Source organism: Zonotrichia albicollis, chromosome 1, assembly GCF_047830755.1.
Source record: "Zonotrichia albicollis isolate bZonAlb1 chromosome 1, bZonAlb1.hap1, whole genome shotgun sequence".
NCBI lineage: Eukaryota > Metazoa > Chordata > Aves > Passeriformes > Passerellidae > Zonotrichia > Zonotrichia albicollis.
This window is the reverse complement of record NC_133819.1, coordinates 148881073-148905955: the sequence shown is the minus strand read 5'-3', so window position 1 is coordinate 148905955 and position 24883 is coordinate 148881073. Positions and strand designations below refer to the sequence as shown.

General features: G+C 37.5%; 1 long non-coding RNA gene across 1 annotated transcript in view; it reads right to left on the bottom strand.

The window, feature by feature from the left end:
- Positions 1-8188: 8188 nt before the first annotated feature.
- LOC141725442 (uncharacterized) overlaps positions 8189-24883 on the bottom strand; it is a 69394-nt gene continuing 52699 nt past the window's right edge. Inside the window, exons 2-3 of the long non-coding RNA XR_012577298.1 lie at positions 9876-10076; positions 8189-8362 (exon numbers count right to left, since the gene is read on the bottom strand). This is a non-coding gene — a long non-coding RNA (uncharacterized LOC141725442). The remainder of the gene's footprint in view (positions 8363-9875; positions 10077-24883) is intronic.

The window sequence follows — 24883 nt, the reverse complement described above, 5'->3', positions numbered from 1 at the left end:
AATGTTAGGAAATACTAAGATGGCTTAGCTGACAAATGGCAGACAGCTGGGGAAAGGGAGAGGGGATTTCACTTTTTAGTGGTTGGCCATCATTGTATAGACAAGAAATTCTTACAGAATTTGCCCTCATCCTCTCTAATAAATAAAATATATATGAAGTATGAGTTCTGCAGATAAAACAGATATCAGGGTGCAGAATCTGATCATTCAGTTTTCTGCTTAGAATCGAAGAATAACAAAATGGTTTGGGCTCAAAGGGACCTTAAACATCATCCAGTTCCAACTCCCTGCCCTGGGAAGAGACAACTTCCAGGAGACCAGGTTGCTCCAAGCCCCATCCAACCTGGTCTGGAACACTTCCAAGGATGGGGCAGCCACAGCTTTTCAGGGCCTCATCACCCTGAGAGTGAAGAATTTCTTCCTAATATCATCCCCCAGCCTGTGCTGTTATCTCTGACCCAGGTGAAGCACCTTGCACTTGGTCCTGTTAAACTTCATGAGATTCCCATGGGAATGCTTCTCACATGCGCTGATTACTGAGAAGCCAATTGCAAAGGAAACACCCATTGTCAAAAACCACATGAGTTGCCAAATTTACTGGGAAGGGTTTTCTTTCCTTTGCTTCTCTTGTCTCATGGAGAGTTAAAAAAAATTAAGAGTGGAAGAAATGCAAAAAGACTCTGCACACATTCTTGTAGATGATTTTGGAAATTCCTGTTTTTTGATTGAACTCAGTACAATTGAAAGTAAGTACAATAAATGCTTTTTAGGGTATGCTTAGAGCTGTCCTGTCAGTTAGCCACTGCTAGGATTGATAAAGAAAAAGTGTCGCATTTAATCACATCCAGCTGGTACCTTGTCTCCAGTTGTCTCTGGTGTTGCATGTTCCTTCAACAGGATATTGTGAAGAAACAGTCAATGCCATGTAAAATAGGTGTTGTACTTTGGAACATCTGTGAAATATGATATAATACTGCCCAGAGAAGCTGTGGATGCCCCATCCCTGGAAGTGTTCAAGGTCAGGTTGGATGGGGCTTTTAGCAGCCTGAACTAGGGGAAGGTGTCCCTGCTTATGGCAGGGGGTTGGAACTAAAGGGTGTTTAAGATCCCTTCCAACACAAGCCACTCTATGATTCCGAGACTTTATGATAATAGTGAGGTGGACCTGTTAAAAAGATATAGCAGTTTCAGAGAGGAATTATTAACATTGAGGCTGTATGAGGACCTAGAGGTGACATCCTACTGTTTCTGGTAAAAAATGTCAATGATGAAATGTTTGACAAATGTGTAAAACCAAGATGGATCTCTTGTATCGCAGACATCTTTTCATTAAAAATCTTTTCTTGGGATTTTTTCCCTTCTGAGAAGCTGAAGCCTCAGAAACAAAATGTAAACAATGGTTATCTGCTGCTGTAGAATGCATCAGGTAGATTTTTGATTGGCCTGTCTGGAATTTTTATAAGTAATGGCCAATCAAGGACCGAGCTATCTCGGACAGAGTCCAAGAGAGCTGCTTTTTTTTGTTATTATTCTTTTCTATTATATTTTTAACTAGCTTTCTGAGAAGAAACCTTTCCTTCTATTCTTTTTAGTTAGTTTTAATGTAATATATATATATCATAAAATAATAAATCAAGCCTTCTGAACATAAAGTCAACATTCTCCTCTCTTCTCTCACCTGAAAACAAACCCTGTGAACACTGTCACGCTCTTGGACAAAGAACAAAGCCATACATCATGTTACAAACCACTTGCAAATCTGCGACCTGATGAACAAGATCTTGGAATGAAGTATTAGAAACAACTTGTAAATTATGGAAGTAGCCAGCTGAATCAAGATTTCAAATTGCTGTAGTAGCAAAGGGGACTGACTTGAACCCAGAATACATTAACTGAAAAATATCAAGTAGGACTAGAGAAATAGTAGTGAGATCATTCTGGAATTGATTTAATGTCTACATATTAAAAAAATGGCCAGTCAAAACAGGCTTAAAAATAACTTTGAAATTTCATTGATATTTAGGAAACTTGAGTTATAGGCAAAGCCTGAACTCTACATTTCATCCATGAACACTTGACAATTAAGTGAACATTTCCAAAGTGAAATAAATTGGTGGGTGGATAAGTTGGATCTGAAATTAATTGATCTAAAAGCAAGACACTTTATTTTTACCAGTGATCATGTTAGGGCACGGAGGATTCCCCTGACTTGAAATCTTTAAATCAAGATTGGGGTTTTTTTCCCCCATTTTAAATACACATTTTATTTTAACTAGACATTATAGACCCAGAGGAGAAATTTCTATTTCATGACATCTGTGCTATACAAAGATGAAAATGGAAGGTCACCACAGTTCATTCTTGACTTAATGTATAGACCTGTATGAAATCAGGGGCTGGTGCATAGCTGGATTTTGGCCAGCTGATGCAATTCTGTTCAGTGTCAGTGCCCCAGACTCTTGCTGCTCTCTGGCAGGCTGGTTACACTCACTCTTTGGAAGCTGCAGTTACAGCAATTCCTCATTTCTATCACCTGGGTAAAAACTGTGCTTGAATTAGCAGAACAGGTAAAAAGAAAGCTTTTTAATGTTTTCTTGAATTCTGTGGGATGAGCCTGCAGAGTTTCCCACACTACCACCTTGGCAAAAATGTGCAGTCATTTTATACCAGTGACAAATATACTTGTGGTAATTATTAATTGCCATCCTTAGACTCACCCATGGCCAGGTGAGCACCCTAATTCCAGATTTAACTGCAGCCTCCAGACATCTTTTTTCTTCCAAACATAACATCTACACAAATCCTCTGTGCCTTGGTTTCCCCCAGGAGGGAAACCCAAATATCTCTCCATAAAAAGAACCAGTGACAGAAAAGGAGGAAAAAAAAAATCTCGTCAAGGAAAGAGAATCTAAAAGTCCAACCTCATAAAATATTCTGTGATTACAAATCTCAGTAAAGGCTATACTGCCTCCACTTACCCTGCACCATGTTATTCTTTTGTGGCTCAAAAAAAATTGAGAAAACTAGACTCTTCCTATCAAAGTTGGGAATATTTTTTCCCTCTCCAGTGCAGGGAAGAGTACCTGAGAAAGAAATTCCCAGCTTACAGAAACACCTTATAATATCCTTATAGTAAGTGCTGGAGTGATTCCTGAAATGGCAATAAGCTGTCTGTACAAATGTTTTGGCACACACAGGAAGAGTAATGCAGAAATTATCTCACACCCCCATTTATTTGAATAATATAGATTGTACACTATCTAGTTTGGTGACCCTCAGTCTCCCACTCAAGCTGCTGCTGTCATTCACTCAGAAAGCCATTTGGCACTAATGACACAACTTAAAAGTAGACCTACTTTTAAAAGACAGCATTGGCACCTCCTTGGTGAATAATTTTGGGATAAATTTGGGAGTCAGAGTTCATCTGAGGTTACTGAAATGCAGATTGTTCCTGATGCTGTCACAGAATTTAAAAAAAAAAAAAAAAATTTTTGAGGCAGAATATCTAGATTTCAAGTATTTTACTGAGTTGTTAAAAAGAGGCATTTGAAAAAAAACAAAAAAACAATTAATCAAAACCAAGGAGCAAACAGTACCAAACCTTGAAATGAGGAATGGTTGGTTATGCTCAATTATTTCCATTAAAAAGTTGTATTTAAACATCCTCACACAGGACATCATATAATATATCCTGTAAGGGAAGAAAATAGTTGACAACAAAAAGACCCTCTTGATATTTCCATAGTGTTTGAATTAAGAAATTATAAATTCTGCTATGAATCTCTCTGAAATAACAAAAGTGATGCAAGGGACCAGAACCTGAACACTTGAAGAAGAGGAATCAAAAATTTGACACACACACTGAGTATGCTAGGAATAGTCAAAATCACAAAATTTTAAAATCACCATGAAGAGGTGCAGTTCATTACCAGACAGTTTCACAAATTCAGCCACCTGAACAAGGTTTCATGTGGCAGCTGTTGCTCTAAACAGAAGCAGCAATTAATATGGAAAGCACCTGTTACAGCACTGGTGCCTTATGGAGCATCAATGGAGAATCTAAAACAAGAGACTTAAATCTCTCCTGTCTAATTTAGGACCTAAATGTTTTGCTTTTCCATTAAGGTAATTGCTGTTGTCTTTTATTCTAGGGAAACACAGAGGAGAAAGATATTTATTATATACGGCAAAATTTGCCCCTTACAAAGTAATAATATGGGAGTTTATAGGTGACAGAAGGAAAATGTCCTCTATATCATTTAAAGCCATGAAAGCTATTATATGGGGAGGAACAAATCTATGTCTCCAAAGTCTTGGCCCCTTGCTTTGACCACATGAGAAAACAGTTCTGAAGTGAAAGTCTAAAGCCATGATGAATAATATGAGGTTCATAAAAGTGTTCAAATAATAAAATAATGTGAACTGCCCTGAAAATGCCCTAATGGAAAACACTCAGTAATATGAATTCTTTCTGAAAGAGACATTTCATTGTTAGGTGGACAACAAGATGCAGCCAGGGATTTGGAGAACTGTCATTCTCATTTTCCAAATGCTGCCTGAAGATCAGGATGATGAACACATTATGCAACAAGATATAAATAAAGACAGAAAAACAACAAGCTTTGGCTTTATCTGAAATAAACCAACACAAACCTTTCAGAACCAGAGGTTTAAAACTGGCTACCACTTGCTGTAGATATATTTTCCTTCTGAATTTAATTTCCTTCTTACATGCACTTTTACTTCCATAGTTGAAGGCATTTCATGAGTACTATGATGTGAAATTTGTTATAAAACACAACACATGATACAAATAGTTGCAGTAAATCACCGGATAACTTATTATTCACTGGGAACAAGTTACAGATATATTAATTTCTTCCTGTAAAGAATATGTTCTGACTTGTTATAAAGAGTGGAAAGCAATATCATAGGTTAAACATCTCATCTTATAAAAGTTTAACTGTTCAAAATAAGACTTTGAGAAAAACTATGAAGAATGTTTTGAAAATGAAAAATATTATATTTAATACATTAATGGTAAGTTTAATTTCTTCCTACTTTGAGCTTTCTTTTTTTTGTAATCTTAAGGGATTCACAATCTGTTGTGTTGATTTTCATGCAGTTGCAGAGAAATGACATTTATTATCTCACCAATAAAATGTGAGATTATTCTTTATTATTGGCTATGAATATATTTGGAATGGAAATTAGATATTTTCTAACTATCACAGCTGTGAGGTCCTAAAAAGCTTTTTGGCAGGATAGTTGAAAATAAAAAGCTCTCTTGAATCTTAAAACAGGTACTTATCAATCAAATGAAAGGGCTGAATATTGTTATTGTCTGCAATATCACTGAAACTGGTTTTGGTAATCCAGGAGTTTCTTTTTGGTCTGCGTTCTGGTTAAATAATCTAAAAATTTGCAAAACATTTCTAGAAGTCACGGAAACAGTTTTCCTTACAAATATTTTCATTTATTACTGCCAAAATGCAAAAAAATATTCTCTCTACTGTATATTTTAATATTGTTAGACAATATTATTTTTAATCCCTTCCAAAAGAATTTATTAACTAATTTATTAGTTATGACACATTTTCTTTTTTTCTGGATATGATTGAGTTGCTCTTCCCTCAAAAATAAGTTCTAGAAATTTAGAATATATTTGTACCTCTATGTTAATATTCGTTCAGTACAAGCTATTGGGAAAGAAAAAGTGTGTTCCAGTAAAGCAATAGCAATCTATAAAATCAAATTAAAATGTACAATTTTTTTAAAGAAAAAGTTTTATATATTTTCCTGGCTTTTTTTCCCTATTTGTCAGAATTGCAAGGATGATTATAATTTCTGACTTTTGAATAAACATGAAGTGAAACCTCTTCAAGCTGCTTAGATTTTTTACAAGTGATTAAAAGGTCATTGAACAGATATATTTAAAGGCTTTTTATTCCAGCCTCTTGTGCTGCTAAAAATTGCTGAACTTAGTGAAATCTATTTTAGTAGGATTCAACATATCATATTGGACTGGTATTAAGCATTTCAATGCCTCTAGGTCATTCATAGCAACCAGCTGACTTTTTAAAGCGGTATTTAAACTTATTAGGAAATCACAGAAAACAAACAAATTTTTGTCCATCTGCTAAACTATGGAGACATGTCTCTGTAGTATTCTATACACAACTATGTTCAAATTTAATTAAACACTTCCAGCCACTGAAAAAGCCTGCAACCACTATGGGCAATATTTCCCACCGAGTATCTTGATAACAACCACTATTAATGTCTCTTGCATTTTAATCCATTGTTTCTTCTCTTTTCTGTGGTAGATACAAGAAATGATTTATTCCCTCTCTATTTCTCAGGGATGTTTTTTATCACTGAAGACTTTTTTCCCATTTAATTTTACTTAATTCTTTCCTTACAATGGGTTATGGATCACTCTTGATCTCATTCCTATTATGGCCAGGCAATTCAAATTTTTCTTCAAAAGTGACATCTCAACCTAGACAGAATTCTGGACAGAGGACAGAGGAAATCTGTCCATGTGGGACAGAAGACTTCAAATACCACATCTGCTTGTACACCTCCACATACTTTTGCTTTTCTCTCATGATACAATTCACATCTTTTGGACCACAGGATGAAGCAGACACAACTTAATATATAATTAAACTTTTTTAAAATAAAATAAGAAAATCATAAAAAATACGATGTATCCAACAACTCACTATTTCAATATTTGACTGTTTGGTATTTTGGAATGTAATTTCTCTGAAAGCAGATCTTCTCGGGGAAAATAGAATTCCAAACTATTTCTCATTCCCAGATTTCATGGGGGAAATCTTTATGTTTGGATATGATGTTCATAAAAGAATCCAATACTCTGATGACTTTGAGCATATCTCTCGATGCCTGGGACACTGGGAAATCAGCACATTCCACCTTGTCGCTCTCTGCAGCCACAAAGAGCTGCAAAAGCAGTAAAATGGCCTAGAGACATAAAAACACATGCAAAAAGCTTGTTATGAAGTAATCATTAATGTACTCATATATTCATCTGAATATTTTAGGGATATTTTTAGTATATGATCAGTGATCTGGTATTCAGAGTCTGACACCTATTTTGAGACATGGCTCTGCCATTGTCACTGCCACCCTCACATCCCTGACTGTGTTTCTGTATCAAATTGTCATTTTCCCCTAGGGCAACTGCTCCATGAACACAGGACATGGCAGCATAACTTAGCTCAGGTAGGGAAACTTGTTGGCAGGAAAGACACAGCTGAAGAGAAAACAACTCTAAATTTATGTGCATGACAGATATAATATCTTACAGATATAATATCTTATAATTAATCTCATGTGTCTACCAGAATGTTTACACTAATTATAGTAAAATATTTTCATTTGAGTGTGTTTAAATAGTCTTTTCTCTGGACCCTGAGTAGTTGCTTAGTATTGCATTTAAACAGGAATTTTAACTCTCCCACTGAGCAACATCACTAAGAAAAAATGTTAATTTCTTGTTCACTGGCCAGTGATCTTTCCCAGAAATATGCCAAATATTTCAGCATACAATGAAGGAGAATCAAAACCTTTACAGGAAGCCATTGATTTCTATTTGTACCACTCTCACTATGTAAATATACACAGATTGTTTCATATATATATATATAATATGTTTAATTATTAAATATATTCTCTCTGTATTACATGTGTAAATGATCTAATGAAAAAAAAATACTGAAAAGATTTGTGCCAATGAGCTTTGGTATGGAAGTTGCATTCATACAACTTATGGAAAGAATACAAGGTAATTTTTTATTCTTTTTTTCGCCCCTTCCATAACGAAATAAAATGTCAAAGTTTAACTCTTCTATTTCTTAAATGGCTTATGTCTCAAAATTTAAACCATTACCCAGAAAGTAGAGATTAGGTATTTAGCAATCTAGCTAACAGTGCTGGTAATGATTTCAGAGATATAGAAGACTGGCATCCATCAGTGGCTGGTTTGAAGAAATAACTAAATAAAAGCTTTTACAGGATGAGTAGGACAGTAAAAAATATTGTGTTGATTACTGTTTCTAGATATTTTTAGATAAGGAATATCACAAGCTACACTGTGAAAAACAATTAACAATATAACTGGATTTGTCTGGTTGAAGGAGCTCATGAATCCAGGGCTGTCTGTGGTGGCATTCCCTCCATGGATGTAGGAACATTGACCTGCTGGTGGACATTTGGGGGTAAACCCACCTGGACATGGCTCTGTCTGACAGGGGGGCAGCTCCTGGTCTCTTCTCACAGAATCCACTGCTGCAGCTCCTCCACAAATGAAACATCACCGTGCAAACCCAAAACTCTGTGACAAATTAAAAAGTGACCTTTGACAAACAGATTTATGAATCAGGTCTGAGAGTGGTGTTATGAATGAGTGACCCTGCATCTAAAACGAAGAGCCCCAAGTTGCAATTCAAAGTCCTGGGATCTCAAGGCAAAAAATAGCTCTGCCATGTGCTCCAATCCTCTGGAAAAATCCTCAGCAGAGCCTCTGGGCAGCTATCAGAGTGAAAAGGATAACCATGGACAACCTTTCTACATACTTAGTAAAAATGGGTGGCTGGAAAGAAGATAGTTATGAATTACAACCAAGGATATAGCTCCCTTGTTGTGTGACTATGTTATAAGCATAATTTGAGCATCATCACTTCACACCCCTGAATTGGGCAGAATATCCTTCTGAGATATTTCTAGATCAGGGAAAATAAATAGAACAGAAAAACTTTTTTTTTTTTCCCCATCCTCCACAATTACATTCCACGTGCGGGGATTTTTTATGAGTTCCAGAGCAATGGCAGAGGTTTAGTCAGACTTTGATGTCATAAGAGGGGTGAGCTGATACCTTCCCCATTCCTAATCCCTCTCAGTAAGACTGTATAGCAAGGCATCCTTTTTACCCCAGGGTCCTGCCTTCAAAAACAGCCACAAGAGTGAATAAGAAAAATGCTAGGAAATACCAAAACCAAGCATGAAAAACCCCATATTGACTTGACTCTTTTCACAAAGCAGGTTTATTTTCTGTCCTTAGGCTGCCATTTGCTATTTTTGTTCACATTCTGCACCACAAAGGTAAGCAGGATTTGTTATACAAATGAACCCTTTATCTGTTGAGCAACCTCACAAATCAGTCTCTGGATTATATCAGGGCACCACTTTCACATCCCAGGATTTGTTCTCCATTCAATCAGTTGCTGAATATGATCCTTAATTTGAATTTTTTTCAGTCTTTCAAATGCTTTGTCTTTGAACATTAATGATTCATTTATGACTCTTTTGCTATTCCACTGCTGACAAAAAAATACCCCAGTGTCTACTTCTACTATCAGATATGTGCATTCAGTATTCTTTCAATTTCATCTGCATTTGAAATATGTAAATCTGTGGGTAGCAGCAGGTTTACCTGCCTGAGACATTGGATCAGAAGTTAAGAAACAGCAAGAACAATGTAATCTTTTAAATTTTTTGCCATAAGCCAAACCTTAGATGTGTGATTTCTTCCCCTGATTTCAATAACATGATTAAGTTTTCAATCCTCCCACATGGGTTCAAAGTGAAGAAAAAAGATATTTCATTATACAAGATGTTTCATTTGCACCATGCAGACTGCCATTCCCATATTTTTACATGACTAGAATCTCCTCCTTATCTCCCAGCTCAGTATCACCAAGTGCTGCAGCTCTCATCGGAGGGCTTGGAAACTATGAAACTGCATGAGACAACAAAAGAAGTAGAAGACAACAAATGCACTTTAGGGGCCTCAGGAGCAGCAATGGGACCAGAGGCATGGGCATGGGTTGGTGCACAGGAATTTCCACCTGAACATGAGGAAGAATTTTTCCTGCAGTGACCGAGCACTGAGCAGTTTGACTAGAGAGGATGTGGAGACTCCCTCAGTGGATATTCCAGTACTGTCTGGACACAATCCTGTGCCTGTGCTCTGGGATGAGCTTGCTTGAGCAGGGAAGTTGGACCAGATGACCCACTGGTCACTTTCCATCCTGACCCATTCTGGGATCCTGTGAAAAAGAAATGGTTAAATTAGCTCATGGTGTAATTATAAAGCAGTCAATAAAACCACAAAAGAAGAAATCTTACTCTCACTGGGCAGAAGGGTCACAGCCTGGAATGAAAGTAAATAATGTGTAAACCTGGCCTATGTGAAGCAGTTCCATTGCCCTTGAAGAGGTTTTGTGGTCATCAGTGAGTGAATTTCACATAGAGAATAAAAGCTGTATTAATTTACCATGCAACCAGTGCAAGCCTCTGCCTAATTTTGCATTGCTAAAATGTCTTTAAAATGTCAAACTTTCTTAAATACAGGTTATTGATTTAAAAAAATCTGCCTTTTGAGTGGTTCCACACACAGAAGACAGATATATTAACCTCTCAATATGGAAGTGATGTATATTTGGGGTTTATGTGACAAACATGACTCCTACTGGCTTTCTGCTTAGAAGGTAATCTCATCTAATGATACCAGTGAAAGGTAACTCATGCAGACAATAGTAGGAACTCACAGATGTAGGGAGAGGGGAGAACTCTTCATTATAGGAATGTAAACTGGAAACCATCCAATGACATCATGAGACTTCTCAAAACTAGAGAACTTGTCTCTGCTAATTTTGTCAATCTAAACAATCTAAAATTCCAGATGGAAGAGAGCTCTAGACAATGACAGATCCCATGATGAGATATGTTTTTGATATGGGTGGGATATTTATGATCACTTAGAAGTTCCTCTTTTCTCATTCATTACAGAATTACTGTGATGGCCAGGTAAATAACATTCTTATTCTATATATTCTGCTGAATAGAGATAGTTCTCTTCCTCTGAGGCATATTTACTCTTACAAGCCATCTCAATGCTTAATAATTTGTACTACGTCTTCTCTGGAAACACTGACTGCCTCTTTAGAGTCATAAAGAAACATTTTTTTCAGTTTCTTTTCTCTGTTTTTTTTCCCCCAGTTCAAAGTATCATAAATAATGTGACAGCTGTATAGCAACCCCTCACAGCGGTGTTTTCACACCACAAAGCTGACAGTGTGTGTTACAGCCCTGTGGGCATAGCAGATGGTGTTTGAGAGGGCACATCCTGATGGTCAGTGTTAGAAGCTGTGTAAAGAGCAAAACCTGGTGCATTGCTGACCTTTTGGCTCTTGTTTCTGGTCCCTGATAAATTCTGAACCAACTGAGCAGAGTTTGGGAACATTCTAGCTGGAACATGATGTTATTTCAAGATAAACACAGTCTAGAACCTGAGCCTTTATCCTGGTGCTGTTTTATTTACCAATATACACTCAGTCCCAGGTGGCTGAAGATAAGTGGGATGAAACATTCAGACTCTCAAAAACAACAGTCAAGGCCGCTGCTCACCAGTCATTCCAAAAATAAAAGGCAAACATTCACATTCCTTCCCTTGTGCTTATTCCCAGAGAAACACAGAGGAAAAATACACAAAAAGTAACTTTTGATTTTCAACTTTAATTTGAAATTTTAAAATCATCTAAGACTGGGTTTGGTTTTTTTTCTAAACCTGCATGGTGTTTATTTTAATTGGCATTAAATGGAACAGAATATGGGCTTTTTTTACTATTGCTTCATTTGTTTTTTCAGACAAAACTATCTCAAATGTTTAACCTAAATTGAATGCAAATTTTCATGTGTGAGTTTCAGTTAGGCATAAAATCTTTTATTCCATTTTCTAAGTACACATTTCTTGTACAAGCTTTGCATATCTAATCTCAGGATTTAACTTACTGAGTGTAATAAAAAAATGCAAGAGACATCGTATTTTGATCAGTGTTCTTTTTCTTTGTGAGGACAGAAGTGATTTTTTTTAATTCCTACTGGGTTAGGCCACTCTGTGTTCCCCATGACAATGAAACCATCTCACTGTGCCAGGCCCTGGTGAATGATTGTGTTGTGGGAGAGGAAGGTCCATCCTTTACTGATCAATGTGCATTTATGGCAAATTTGCCAAAGGGAAATGCACAGAGATGCCCTGTCTCAGATGGAAATTGCCCCTGACTGCTCATGGCCTTGCCAGATATTCTTGACTGATAACTTCAAATTTAACATCACAAATTCAGTGCATTTATTTCATTGAGAAATATTGTGAAAATTTTTGCAAAGAGTGCTAGATACCTGAGATCTCAGCTGCCATAAAGCCTTGAAATTGATTCTGTCTTTATCCAGAGTCTCCATCTAATCCCAACACTTGGGTAAGATGAATGGAAAGTAATAACAAATCTCAGGAAAGTGATTCCAAGGTTGCTGGGTGGGGTTTTTTTGCCTTTAAAAACTTTCTGGTCAGTTTGTTTTTCAGTAGGCCACTCAGGACCTCAAGTAATTAAGAAATAAGCAGCCACTAATGTTTCAATTCTGTTGAGCTTAGAGCTGTGGTTTCCTGGCTCAATAGGTAGCCACACACTTAAATACAGGAAAATGTCATTCTCAAAATATGTCCTTGCTGTTTTCTCATGGTTTTAACAGACAAACATTTACAGTTTCAGAAAACACTGATGCAGATGATCAAGTGGTTGTTGCTGATGCTGTCTCCACAGCTCCGTGTTTTTTAATACTAGTAGTGGGTTTTTTTCCAATTGCTCCAGCTCTGAATAGCAATAAAAGTGAGCTCTGTTTACTAACACAAAGCATTTCATTTCTTCATTGTGTCATGAATATAAACCAAATGCAGAACATTACACAACTGGTGACACTTAAATGTAAGTCAATTATCCAGGTTTAATGTATTATACACACAGCATCTGTACATGCAACAGCATGGGATTGAGAAGTACTTAAATAATTAAGTTAATGTGAAAGTCCTGGACAATTAAAGGGCACTGAGGAGATCAAATGGAATCTGTTTAGTGAGAGAGTTTATGGATCTGTGAAACAGGGGATGATGACATCCTGGAGCAAAGCTATGGTCTACCTCTCAGCTCACAAGTAGATGGTTGAGGAGAATGTTCTTGTCCTGGTCTTTCATTCTGGAATTCCTTTAAAATATTTTTATGGATTTTATTATGATTTTATACCACAGAGTCATTGTTCCTGGTTTATAATAGAACCAAGGTCAAAAAGAGAACACTGAGATCAAAAAGAGAACACCATGAGGAAACTAATTGGGGATGGAAGGAAAATGCCCTAAAGTTCATTAAAGAGTGGCAGAATGTAGATGGAAAATAAATTTTCTGGAAACTAGTAGTTCCTGCTGCACTTACGACCATAAAACTGTGAGCATTTATGTTTCTTCTAATATAGCCAGCAGTAAAATAGTTGATAATGATGCTATAAAAATGTTCAAATCTGCTTTGCAAAGTATAAGAACATGTGGTCTTCTTGTAACAGAAGACTTCTGCCTCCTGTGAACCCAAAATCCTACCTGTTAATTAAAGTGTTAAACATAAATGACCTTGGCACACTTCCCTCCAACCTGATTTACAAACATCAAGGCAAAATTTACCTGTGCTCAGAAGCTGCAAGTCCCATATACCATTTATACCCTACTTATGTCCGGATGGCACTTCCTGAGTAATAAGGAATCTTTGCTAGAGCAGTTTAAAGAGGAGGAAATCTTCTGTACAAAGAAGTTATGTGACTTGCTTATATTTTATTCAGGAGAAAAAATGGAGGGTTTAGGGTTGACCATGGGTTATTTTAATAAATAAATCAAAAAGCGATAGTCATCGTTCCAAGGTCTTCTAGGAAAGTGGTGAAAAGTGGACAAGAGGAAAGTTCACTTTAGCTCTCCTTCCTCCTCTCGCCCCCTCTTTCTTTTTCTGTAGTATATAAGATAGATTGCTATACTAATGGAATTTTGTAATTTCTTCTTCTATCTTTCTAATAATCCTAGGATGAATTTCACTTGGTCTTGAGTGAGTCCATTTAAGCACTTTACTACTAGCTCCATATTAATCTGATCTCCTGAGATACTCAAAAAGTGACTGTCTGCTAAGGACACTGTATCACTCTCTAATGAGAAAAGAAATTAAGTATATCACAGCTTTGTCAGGAACCTTTGTTATTTGACTTACAACCTTGCTCCAATTTAAATTGCTTTAGATAAAGAAACCTGCTTTCAAATTAACCAATTCCATAATCTTGCTCAAATGTGTGGTTACTTTTCCTTCTATGCTAACACAAATTCAACCAAAATAAATATGCAATTATTCACTCCTCTGAAGAGAATGACTATCATTTATTTAACAGAATAGAAAAATATACATCCAAGGCTGATCAAACATGGTATTATGATTTGTGTTTCTTTTTCTCATTTACTGAAATATCTTTAGTTTCCATGAAATTTTGTGTAAGAAAATATGTGCTAAAATATAAATACACAATATTCTGTATAGCACCATTTAGATATAAAAAGTAATAAAGATAGGGACATTTGCAGCTTATGTCCATTCACATTGACAGAAAAAATGTCAAATTATTTACCTTTTCCTTTGCAAGGCTCATTTGATTCAATATTACCTTCTTTGACCTCAAAACCAGCAGAGAATCAGCAAATGGCAGAGATTGTTTAAAACAACATGCTACTAAGTATCAAAAAAATTGAAAGTTTGTAAATGTTCACAGCTATGCTTTAATGGGGTTTTAATTATCCAGGGTCAGCTTCAGCAGAATAAAGTGGAAAATGTTAGAAATTTTTTTCTTGCATATTTATTTAAAAAATAAAAACCCCAAACCACAGAACATTAAAAATTCAAGCTCCAAAAACAAACTTACAGAAAATATAATAAGGCACTAAAATTATCTCACTTATCTGAATTCAAGTCACTCAGGAGAAGTTGCTGAAGTCACTACAGAGAGAGCCAAGATCACCTTTGATTCACACTACATGGATGTATTATGTACACTATGGAACCTGCAGTGTTTTCTTCAGTCACAGCTTGTTTCCATGTCCTCTGGAAACAGGAATGACTTTGAAGGACTCTGGGATGACTTTAAAGATCGTTTTGTAAATAAAACACTCTTAATTCATACTCTTATCTGCCACCAATGCCGACTGCCATGGAACAATCCATGTTCCTCCTGTGGTTAGCACCTGTTAAACACTGTTACTCTGAGCAACCAATGTTCATCCAAGGTGTTTATTGGAAATAATCCCTAGACTGTGATAAACCCTGAGTGCCTCCTAGGAATTGATTGGGACACTTGTTATTGAAGCAAGTCAAACTGTGCAAAGGGCTGCTCTACCAATGCCCACAATTGTTTAATTGCCAAGGAAGATTTTTGGTCCTTCCCTGAGCAGAGCTGTAGCCTTGTCCTTTATAGACCTTCTTTGTGAGTGGGCTTGCAGTTGTACTCAAAATGAGAGAATATTCTGACGAAGGGACTCCCTGCTGTACACAACTTTAAAGAACACACACATACACACAAATTTATATTTATGAGTTGGACATGACTGCAGTTTCAGGAGACAAAACCCAAGACAGAGAATTTACTAATTGACTGATATCAAATCCTGTTTACTGACAGTCTGTTTGAATGTCAATAGAGTAATGGCACTGAACAATATAATTTGAATTTCAATCCTGCTTGTTACTGAGCTTCAGCTGTTCCTGAATATATGACAGATGGACATGGTGAGTGGTTAATTCACTACTATTGTGTCCCTCAAAGTTATCCAGAAGATTAAGAATCACTTTGTTCATTCTCATGATACTCATCTGAGCAATCATTTCACAAATTCAGAGAGTGAATCAGTAGGGTTTATTACTCCTTTGTAGGAATCTGGAAAACAACAGAACCATTTGTAGTTAAGAGAAGAGATCTTTCTTTCCTTTGACAACCCTGATGGATGATGATAATTTCAAAACCTTCTCTTTCATTTAATATATAAGAAATTTTAAAAGCTTTAAATTCTTGTCCTTTGCTTTCCACTGTTCACTAGGTATTTCCCGATCCAGTAGATCACATGCTTTTATTTTTCATCATGTTTTTCCCTTTCTCTTTGGAATGATGCCATGGAGTGCTGTCTTTGATGGCAGTAATGATGATACCATTAAAAATCTACCTCAAAAAGCAAATTGAGCACTGACTAAACAAATAGCCCTCAAATGAAGGCAAAATACAGGCTTTGAACCATGTCCAATTCACAATATCAAGCTAACTCTGTATTTCAAACAAATGTGAGATTGAAAGATAATTGCTCACAATCTCCCATTTGTAGACCAAATCCCAGTAAATTCCTGAACAATAGATGGCTAACTTCCCTAAATCCTCTCTTCTCTTCCTTTTTACTGACATGCATGTCAGCAACTGGACTTCAATGATCATTTTGGATTCCTTTTAACTCAGGATATTCTATGATTTTATATCATATGGCATGGAATATCATAGAATCACAGGAACATAGAATGGCCTTTGTTGGAAAGGACCTTAAAGATCAAATAGATCCAGCACCCTTGACATGGGCAGGGCACCTTCCATTAGATCAGCTTGCTCAGAACCCCATCCAACCTGGCCTTGAGCACCTCCTGGGGCTGAAAAGCCATCTTTGGACAAACTGTTCCAGTGCCTCATCACCCCCACAGGAAAGAATTTCTTCATAATATCTAGTCTGAATCTACTTTCCTTCAGCTTGAAGCCATTACCCATTGTTCTGGCACTCCAGAACCTTGAAAAAAAAGCCCCAGTCTTTCTTGCAGCCTCTTTCCAGGTACTGGAAGGCCAGAATTGGGTCACTCCAAAGCTTCTTCTTTTGCAGGCTGAACCAATACAAATCTCTCAGACTTTCCTCATGGGAAAGATGCTTCATCCCTCTGGATCATCTCTGTGGCCTCCTCTGGACTGATTCCAACAGGTCCTTCCTGTGCTGAGACCCCAGAGCTGGACACAATGCTCCAGGTGGGGTCTCACCAGATCAGAGCAGAGGGACAGAATCACCTCCCTCAACATCTTTAATTAGTTCAGCTTTTGTCCTCTCCCAACATCTTGTTTACCTCCAGTCAATTCAGCATGGGGCAAAGTGAGAAACACAGCACTTAATGTCATATGGACAGAGTTCAGCAATAGCTAAAACACAAGGGTTTTATTAGTGCTTTTTTTGGTCACAAGTGTAAAACACATCTCTGGAACAGCTGCTGTTCCAGTCAGACCCAGGACAAGGACATCTGAAAGGCCAAGACATAATCTGAATATTTCTTATATTCAGTTTTGCATCATGCAAAATTAAACATTATGAAATCCAGTGAAATAAATTTTCTGATTGAAAATTTTATTTAGTTGAAATAAAACTCTTATGCAATCCCCTATATCTCTCTATCTTTTCAATGGGCTATATCCACACTCTGAACAAGAAAACTCACACTGCAGCAGCACAGTTAAATTACATGGGAAATTGTGTGAAAGTTAAGTTAGTAATTCAATCTACAAAGAAACCGTAAGACAGCAGTAATAAAAACTAAAACAGCCATGCCCCAAAATATGTCTGCCTCTACCAAATTCAATTTTTGCTAAAGTAGTTTCAAATAGGATGGTACTGCTTGTTGTGACACCATCTGTTGAATTTCCCTTGCTTATGTATTACTAAAGAGTAAGTGGCAACTTTGCATAATTTAAAATAAAACACTCAAACAGGGAAACAGCTTCTCAATTACAGCCATGAAAAGGATCAGGTAGGCTCGTACTCATTCCACAGACCATTGCATGGCTGACTTCACATTTGGGAAGACACTTAACCTTTAGTATAACCAGTGTTTGCACAGACTCCAATACTGTTGGAAAAGAGTTTTTAATCTTCAGCAGCTCATTATTTGAACTACTGGCTTTATCTAAGTTTTTCTGAGGTTTCTGTTTCTCATGGAAGAAAGAAGAACAATGGGAAGTTAAGTGTATTTTCAAGAAATAACAGAATGTGCTTCACATTATTTGGGAATATTTTTTTTTTCCTTACTTTTGGTGTTTTATGTGCCAAATCAAGTACAAAAAAATAAAATCTGCTTGCTTCTCCTGCTATTCTAACTGTTTTTCTTCTCCCAAATATTTACGAATTTCAGATTATGGTAATTCTCATGACCTAGTTTTTCAACAGTCTTGATTGAAAGTTGATTCATGGAATGTAAAGCTTTAGTACTGGTTGGAAGAAGAAACAGGGAGAGACTGATGAATGAGGACTGAAACAGTTTCCTCTTTCCAAAGGTTTATGATCCACATTCATGTTTGTTCAGGAAACTTAGAAAGAGAGGATTTGGGGACCAGAGGGCAGGAGACAGGTGGACATGGGGTAGCAAACCCTAAAATTCCTTTTGTTATTTGTAATGAGCTGAAATATTGCCTCTTGAAGAAGTGAAAGCACAGGGCGATTCTGCTGATGCGTCTCTTGACTTGACTAAACATAAGGAAATTATTCCATTTTTGAGGAAGGAGCAGTTTATATTTGATGCTTTCTCTAAGAACAACTCTCCGTCTGGGCTTGTTCTTTCATGCAAAAAGCTCAGAACACAAAAAGAGTTTAACCCACAGAGCTGCAGTCATGACTACAACACAGGCATGTGGGTTAGAAAACAAGTCCCTGTTGAGACAAGGAGCACCAGGTTGTTGCCAAAATTATAGATACTGACACAGAACCCAAAAACTTGCCCTCAGTACTGTGTAACATGAAAATAAATCATGAGAAATGGGCCTCCTCAAATCAGATAATGTATCTTCCAGGACTCCTTGAGCACCAGCTGCATCTTGCAGAAGAATATTTATCTCAATTAACACAAGTGCACCCTGAAGAAGCGTCGCAGGGCTCTTGCATCAATCTGGAGAGTGCAGCAGCAGCTTAATGCTCCAGCACACAGTGATGAGGCAAGATAAACAGGAGGCTACCCCACACTGCACAACTGCAGCTCTCCTGAATCCTTGATTTTAAGTCCTTACAGCCCCTTTGAGACTCCAGAGCTGATTGCAAAATTTATGAAAATTCAGGTACTGAACCAGACGTTCAGGCTGACATCATGCAGGGGCTGGAACCTTCCCAAAGAAATTAAGCAGCAGAGGTGATGTATCAAGCTACAGTGCTGCTTCTGGGGCTCTCATTAGCATTCAGGAATTTTCATGTTTATTTATTTATTCTTTTTGAGCTGCTAGTGGACTTATCACAAGGGAGAAATCTGTTGACATCAGGGACTTAAGGGGAAAATTTATTTTGAAAAACAGGTTTTTAAAAAGCTATTTTGTTCTAATGAGCAGTCCAAAACACCAGAACTCCTGTCTCACTGTGGAGATCAGAGCTTTCCCAAAATATCCTAACCACAGAGGTAGGTGTTGATTCCCATCACAAGAGAACAAACACAGTTTAAATGTCTAATTTCAAAGTACATTTTCAGCAGTGTCTTCCTCTCTGAGTCAAACTGGCTCATAGAGAGGGAAGTGAGGCTGATATCTCTTCATGATTATATAATTAACATATACACACACACACACATATATCTGTGTACAGACACACACACACACACACTGCACTTCTACTCCATGAGCCAGGAATGTGCTGCATCCAGCCCTGGGGGCCCCAGGACTAGAAGCACATGGACCTGTTGGGATGAGTCCAGAGGGCCACCAAGACCATCAGAGGGATGCCACACCTCTACTGTGAGAAAAGGCTGAGAAAATTGAGATTTTTCAGCCTAGAAAGAGAAGGTTTGGAGTGACCTAAAAGGCTTTGAAGTTTTCCAATACCTGAAGGGAACCTACAAGAAAGATGGAGAGGTATGTTTGACAGAAAGATATAGTGACAGGACAAGGGGGGAATGGCTTCAAAGTGTCAGAGAGAAGGTTTAGATCAGATAATAGGAAGAATTTCTTCACTCAGAGGGTTGTGAGGCACCAGCACAGGTTGCCCAGAGGAGCTGTGCTGGTGCCTCATCCCAGGAAATGTTCAGGGCCAGTTGGATGGAGCTCTGAGGAGCCTGGTCTATTAAAGTGTCCCCATACATGTTAGGGGACTGGAACTACTTGATCCTGAAGGTCCCTTTTCAAGCCAAACCATTCTGTGATTTTGTGATACATACAGTACATGAATATATACACATGTATATATGTATCTCTATTTTACTACAGGTTATCTGTGCCAGAAGTCATTAGTAGTATCCATTCTTTATCCCAGTGTGAAGCAGGTTATAATGTCATTGTCACAAAGAAATTATGGCAGGAATGTTCCTGCAGCCCTGAACAGCAGCCTTCACATCACTGGACATTTCCAGTGCATTTACACTATCAGACAAAGGAGTAGGAGCTGCAAGTAAATTATTGATAACCTTCTGGAGCAGCTTTGGCTCACTAGACCCAGCCTAAAGCATAATTCAACCTTTGGGATAGAAAATACAGTTTGAGAACACTTGTCAGAGAAAAGAGGTCTGAAAGAGAACAAGCTTGAAAAGAAGCCTTGAACTAGAGTTAGGACAGTGTCACTTGGGAATTACTGAAGCCCCAAATGAACTATGACTTTTTAAAATTTAGAACTACAGTGGAAAGAGAATTTTTAAAGTTGTTCTTTGGCTAAACCTAGAAATTCTTTTCCCCCCATTTTTAAGGTACTTTTGATCTGTGTATTTTCCCATTGAAAATTATGCATGAATATCAAAGAAAACCAAAGTATAATATATATAAATTTTTCTGCCTGTATGAGACCTGATCTGCCTAGTTAGTGTAACTTGTAGATACAATGACAGTGTAAAAGACATTGCTAGAATACATATATGGATTAAAAATGAACAATATATCTGTCTATCTATGGCAAGAATGAATAACCAAGGGAGAAAACAAACCAGAGAGTTAACAAATGGTAATCAATTCCCTTAAGCATTTTGCTCAGTCACCTGACATTGTAGATTAAATATAAAAATAACTTCTCTAGGAAGAACTGTCTGATAACAAGCCTGGTGAAATATTCTAATTGAGAAAGAATGTAGAGTTAGAGAAAAAGAAAAAGGGTTAGAGAGGGATCAGCCTTACACAGATCAAAGTCATAGCTTTGGAAAAGCTTCCAGAAATCCTGATGTTTCTCTGACACCTCATTTCACTTTTAATATATATGGAAAAATCTTTGCTATCACACATCCCTCTCCTTCAGTTGCCCTTGAAACTTCCACTCTAAACTGAGGCATAGCACTCTTCTGTCTCTGCTGCTTTTAAACAGCACATTCAAAGTGATCTGGCGTATTTTACAGCAATCTGCTGAGTTCAGTCTTGGTGTTGTGGTGGTTTTCAGGGTTGGACCAATGTCTGCTCAGCTCTGCAAACCTTCTCAAATTTTTGCTTCCACAGACTAGTTTCTTCCTTTTGCACAAAATGGAACTGTTACTCCATCCTACTACCCTGGTTTTGGTCTCTGCATCAGAGGGAACAGGCAAGTCCACTTCTTTGAGTTTAGTCTAAAGGCACTAGGACCAGATTATTCCATCTCAGAGCTTAAATGCTCAGCATTTTTCCTACTGACTCCTGCCTTGGGAACATTTTTTAAAACTAATATTTTGATAGAGAGACTCACAGAATATACTTTGATTTGAAAAATCATCCTTCTCTTCCTTGACAGAGTTGATGATAAAGTGGAGAACACTGACTTTGAAAAAGTTAATGCGTGAGTCGAACTTAAGGTTTGACATAAAATGACGAACATAAAATGTCCCAGACTCATGAAACCATCTCATTGAAAATTACATAAAAGCCTTGTAAAAAAAATAAAAATAAACATGTAAAAAGTCAAATAAGGCAGTATTTCTTTGCATAACTCAAAGGTTACCTATATTTTGCTGCAAAACTGCAATCTTGATGGAAACTCTTTAATTGGAAATTAGTGATTTAAGATGTTATTTTGTCCTACAACAAGCAACAAAAAGGAAGCCCACGGCCTTTCAAGAAACTGAAGATTTACCATCTTCACTCCTTTTCTTCTTCCATTCTCTCTGCCTCTTCCCGTCCATCATTATCCATAACACCACTTTAAAACAATGAAAGCTGTTTTTCCAGTATTGAGAGATGAGAGCTTTTGACTGAATATTATCCTATATAGAGAAGTATGCCACTGTTTGGCTGGTTGGAACATGTACTGCTATGGGTTTCATGGATCTATTTATCTCCAGCATCTGGAGATTTTAACTGAAGTGCTAATGAGTGCATAACAAAAGCATATTAATTAAGTACTAACCACAGGCTTTGGCTCTGTGACAGCATTCACTAAACAACACATGTGGAATATGGGTCAAAGAAGCAAGATATTAAATTACTTCTGAGTACAAAAATAATGTGTTTGATTTTAGTAGGGTATTGCATATGCAAATCATTAAAGTGGACTCTGAGGATTTCTGTTTCTGTACAGATCAGCAGTACTTGTTAATCCAAAGAAGGCAAATGCAGAGGAAGAGCTGTAGAGTGTTTTTAATGTGAAATATTTTGGATTTGCCTACTTGAGGTAGCAGTAAGCAGTGTTCTAATAATCTGTGCATAAACTGAAAACTTTGTCCTAGAGGGCTCACAACAAACAGTGCTGATATGCAGATCCCCAGTTAAATGTGGAGTTTACCTTTTCAACCCATGTGCATCTATGTAATAATCTGAGTTTCTGGAAGGTTTAATGTGGTTCATTAAACACTGCAGGAAACCCAAAGCCAAGAAATAATGTCTTAGTAACCTCCTCAATACTATTTTAGTGTGGTTATAGGCAAAGTATCAACATAGGTCTGTGAACAGTGTGAAGTATTTTGCAGTTGAGTTTGCAAATGCAGAAAATCATCATGGAATGCTTTTGGTTGAATGCAGACACGAAAGATCATCTATTCCAACTCCTTTGTCTTGGGCAGGTTCAGCTCCCACTAGATCAGATTGATCAAAGACCCATCCAGCTTGATCATGGGTGCTACCACTGGTGAGGCATCCACCATTTCTCTGAGCAGCCTCTCCCTGTAAAAAATTTCTTCCTTATGTTCAACCTAAACCTCTCCTCTATCAGTTTAAGCCCATTACTGCACATTCTATCAAAATAAATAATTCTTTGCTATAAATCCTTTTTATAAATTGAAGAGCTACTATTAGATTTCCCCGAAGGCTTCTCTTCTCCAGGATAAACAGCCCCAACTCTCTCATCCTGTCTTCACAGGGGAAGTGTTTCAGCCTTCTGATAATTTTTGTTATCATTCTCTGGACCCACTGCAGCAGTTCTGTGTCCTCCCTATGCTGGGAAAACCACAGGATGTAGCACTGCCCATGGGATCTCACCTGAGCAGAGGCAGAATCCCCTCCCTCACCTGCTGCTGTCCCACCCTTGGGACCAGTCCAGGACCAGGACCAGGACCAGGCTGTTATTGTGGGCTGTGAGTGCAGACTGATGGGTCGGTCCAATTTTTCATTCCCCAGTATCCCCACATCCTTCACACTGGGCTGCTCTCAGTCCATTCCTTCTCCAGTCTGTGTTGATTTTAGGATCCCTCCAAATCAGGTGCAGGACCTTGCCCTTGGCCCTGAACTGGGTGAGGTTTACAATATAAAATAACACCTATCAGAACACCAGAGTCCATTTGAGAAGTTTGTGCTTGTAGGACCTGAGCCAACAAAAGTTTGAGAGTTCCAAAACAAAATCTACAGACTGGTTGGGGCCTGTGTCACTCTTATGCAGCACAATTATGCTGTATTAAACATCCTCAGTTACCCACACAGTAATTAGGGAAGGTGAGAGGAAAACTTCTTTTAAGGAGGATAGAAATGGGCACTGAAAAATCTTCTCCACTCTACACCTCAGGAGAGGAAGAATAGTACTCTGTAGTGAGATCATTAGAGATAAGTGAAGGGTTTCCCCTTAAGGCCAAATGCCTGCTAAAGATCATCTCCTCACACTAAACATCTGGAGAAATTCATGGGAGTCTTACTTCATGAAGAAAGAGAAAACCAAGGGTCATCCAGAGGAAAACAAGGGAGAAGAAAGATGCATCATCTTTGTTCTTCTGATGGATGATACAAAGTGAAGTGCTAAAAGGATGCAGTGAGATATTCAGAGTGAGGAGAAAATTTGTTGAAGGTGTCTAAAAAGATCTAAGAAAGGTGCTGGTTCTGGAATTACATTACAGCATCCCTCTTCCTGTCAGTGCAGTTCTTAGACTCTAATGATAATTAATGTCAGCTCCAGGTCACAGAGCTCTATGACCAATTTCCATTGCCAAGCCCCAATGCAGAAGATCAGTGCTATTAATCTTTTCACTCTGTAAAACTGCTGAGAAATAGTAATAGCAAATGATGAAATACTCACAGATTTTTTGTCCAATTCTGGAATATCACCACTAAGGTATTGTGTTATTTAATCTGAGATTAATATGCATTTATTGATCAAAAAGAAAAAAAATGTCTCTGTTGAACTTTAAAGAATATTTTGAGAGAAATAATCATTGATTCTAAAGGAAAGGAATAGGATCATGTAGGCTATATTGTCTTCTACCTCCCTGTTTACCCTTCTATTTTTATTCCAGTAGCATTCACAACAGTAGCAACAAAATACAATTAACATCCAGAAAATTGGTACTGGAATTTTAACTTTTCCAAACCTTTCCCTATCAGAAATGCTGCAATACACCAATAAAAGAGTGATGGTTCATATTAAAAGTTTTGGGTTTTTTTATTAGCTTGAGCCCAATGCCCCTTTCTATCCCAGTTCCTGGCTCTGAGTATTACAGCAGCATCTGGAGTGCTTAGACAGGACTGGAGCAGACTTTAATGCGCTGCACACTCTGCAAACAAGTGGACAAAGAAGGCTGCATGAAGAGTCTCATTGTGTTAAGCTGAAAGGGTCCATTGTTTCTGCTTTGCAGGTGGCTTTATGAAATGTAGAGACATT